The sequence below is a fragment of the Callithrix jacchus genome, chromosome 12 (genome assembly GCF_049354715.1).
Source record: "Callithrix jacchus isolate 240 chromosome 12, calJac240_pri, whole genome shotgun sequence".
In the NCBI taxonomy this organism is placed as follows: Eukaryota; Metazoa; Chordata; class Mammalia; order Primates; family Cebidae; genus Callithrix; species Callithrix jacchus.
The window spans coordinates 123,288,952-123,292,033 of record NC_133513.1 but is presented as its reverse complement, the minus strand read 5'-3'; the positions used below and the strand labels follow the sequence as shown (position 1 = coordinate 123,292,033).

The following is a 3,082-nucleotide window of genomic DNA, read 5'->3' as shown; positions in this document are numbered from 1 at the left end:
TAGTGCCGGGGTACCTGCACCTCCACCCCAGTCATTGCAGAATTAATACTAGATACCCTGTTTGTGTCCTACGTGGAGCATCTCTGTCATTACCAAGTAGACTTTGCAAAGTATTCTCAATCATAAAAGCAATATGAAGCTTCCTTCAAGTGTCAGGTATCTCTCTCAAATTATTTTTAGTTATAGACAATGCATATATCAGTTGCACACAATTTTATTCTTAGATAAAAGCATGCATATGTCCTGTCCACCCTTATAACACACACTTTTGATGGGCAATCCCACCTGGGGTACTTGCTGTTACAGATGTGCTCTACAGATTCCTCAGGTTCCTGTCCCACATTGCGCCATCCCCCCAGCTTTGCTGTGCCCTTTGCTTCCAAGGGTCAGCTCTGCACAGGTGGAACCACATTTCCACAGGCAACTAGCACAGGAAGTGCCTGGGATGTTGTATCTTCCCAGGGCAGGCCTTCAACCAGTGATTATGAGGCCAGGAAATCCAGTCTTCTGGTTTTCCCCGACTAAGTCCCTGGACTAAGGACCAAGGCTAGAGTTTCCAGAAGCCAAGGGTACAGAGCCCAGCACTCACATGGGAGCAGGAAGCTGGTCACGGGGCCGGCAGGACCCGCCTGGACTAGCATGGAACATGTGAGGTAAGGGGGAAAAGAGGAGTTTGGGGCTGAATGCTGGACACGAGGATTGTGCATTTTCATCTATAGCTTTGGATCCTGTAAATATACAAATACAGTTTCTAAGAAAACAAATGATGAGGAAAGAATGGTGGAAGCAAGTTGGCAAAATGTTGAGAATAATCAAAGGTGGAGGAGGGCACATGGAGACTTGGGATCTATCAACTTTTGTGTGTGTTTGAAATTTTCTGTAGCATAAAGTTTTCAGAACTGAATTGCATATTTATTGGTTGTACACATCTTTACGGAGCCCCCACATTGTTCCGGGCTCTGTGTAAAGCAGATGAAGAGACTGGTGGGTGGATCCCGACCTCTGGGCGTTCCACTCCTGCAGGGAAGATCCTCGGTGGACACATTTAACGTCAGAACCAGAGGCACCACGCTGCCTGCAAGCAGAACAGACGATGACTGTTTCAGCATTTGTCCTCTGAAAGTACCCATGATTCATTTCTGACTTCTGGCACAGTGACTGCATTTCACCCCTACCAAGTTTCCATGCAGGGTCCTCCGGGCCTCAGCCCCCTCAGGCTGGTATGCGCTGTTGCTGGCCTCTGAGTTGCCACCTAGGCTCTTACTGAACATGCGAGCTGGTTAGTGGTGGGTGCAAGACACATTGCTTTCTATGAAAAAAGAGATAAAAATAAATATTGAAACATTTGAATATTGATGTTTGTGAATGTACATTTCTAGGTACAGTGGCCCGTGACAAAACATACATTGGTGGATGGATGAAAGGAACATTGATTTTTATGCAACTGAGAGAATTGAGCTTAACCTATAGGATCTTTCTAAGCCTCTCCCAATGCAAATGTCACCAAAGCTGCTTCCTCTTCTTCTAACCTGTCTCTTTTGTAAGGAGGATTTGTTTTCAAGCTAAATGGTAAGCTCCATGAGGGCAGGCCCTTACTTAAGACTTGGGCTCCACTGGCCTGACTCAGCCTAAGTGAGTATCTGAGGGAGAAAGGAAGGTGGGGAGGCAGATGTCTCCACTGCAGGAACAAGTGAGGAGCAGAGAAAGCCATGATTTCTCATGATATTCACAGCAACCTCTGTGCTGTTCCTTAGCTGTGAAGATGAGGCTGTGGGTCTCCTGTTAACAGGCCAAGGGGGTTCCCAGGGATGCACCTGTGTGACCAATGCCATTCCTCTCCAGGGCCCTATCAGGAGTCATTGTCTACATGGCCAATATTTCTCCGTTCATTCCTCATTCTTGCAAAAACTATGTCTCGAGGACCCACTTAGAGTAAGGCATGGCCCCATTCTCTAGGAGCAGCTCTGGAAGAGAATTGGGTGGGCAGAGCAGTGTGCCCAGGGGCCCATTTAGAGGAAAGAGATCCTGAGACGGAAGCCTTGGAGGGAAGGAGGGAAGGGGGCAAAGAGAGGAGCAGGAGGGACAGAGCAGCGGGGTGGTGTGGGTGGGCTGGTGAAGGAAGGGAGTCACTGAGTCATTCTTAGAGGGACTGAACCATTTTCTTGCTTCATCCGTGTCATTTTACATCCACTGGTTAGACAGACTGAGCAAAGGCCACTTCACGTGTGGCACTGAGTGGTACCCTTCCCCAAACCCCTCCCTTTGCCTCTGAAGCCACACATGGTAAAACCATATGCGCAGAGCTTTCCAGCCCAGCAGCGAGGTTGGAGTCCCAGCGTCCCAGCAGTGTGACAAAAGCATGTCCCTTAACTTTTCCGAGCTTGTGCCTGGCACATAACATTCAATACATGCTAGCTGCTATTAAAAACATGGGTAATTTTATATCTTAAAATGTTGCATATTGCATAAATGGTTTCATGCTGGCTCACATTAAAAATGATTCCCAAGTGAAGATGATAAAGGGGAAATATTCGTTATTTAGTTCTTTTCTTACATTAAGCTACCATAATAAAGTACATTTCTGGGTTGCATTCTCTAGAGTGCCTTTTGCTAAATAAATGGCCAAAAATAACTTTACCTTCCAGTAAGATTTCATGATTCAGCACATTCACTGTAAAAGGTTGAAGTAAAGAGTACAAAACAGGTCTAGGAGCAAGAAACAGGCGAGCAAAAGCGATGGATACACGAGGGTGAGGCTCACATTCCCTCTGGAGTGCTGTTCAGACCAACCCCTGCAACAGGAGAGTCGTCTTCATTCACGTATCTACTACACACTTAGATTTGGAAGAAGCAGATGGATAAGAATTAGTAGGATCTGCCAGGAGTCCCAGGTTCTCCCAGAAGAGGCAGATTAGAAGAAGCGCAGCAGGCCCGGGTAGGGGCCAGGGCCTGGACTGATCAGCTTCTCCCAACCCCAGGACAGCCATCAGGTCGGGGATGCAGGTCACACGCCCGCCTGATCCGGAGTCCAGAGCAGCAGCTCCAGATACTTAGGAGGAAGGTTCCACCTCTGGTCATTTTC

General features: G+C 47.5%; 1 long non-coding RNA gene across 1 annotated transcript; it reads right to left on the bottom strand.

Annotated features, from left to right (window-relative positions):
• Positions 1 to 243: 243 nt before the first annotated feature.
• On the bottom strand, positions 244 to 2,815 carry LOC118146143 (uncharacterized). Its single transcript, XR_004731599.3, has 3 exons — positions 2,639 to 2,815; positions 1,176 to 1,309; positions 244 to 1,075 (listed from the first exon to the last, which is right to left on the bottom strand). It is a non-coding gene; the product is annotated as an uncharacterized LOC118146143 (long non-coding RNA).
• Positions 2,816 to 3,082: the final 267 nt, after the last annotated feature.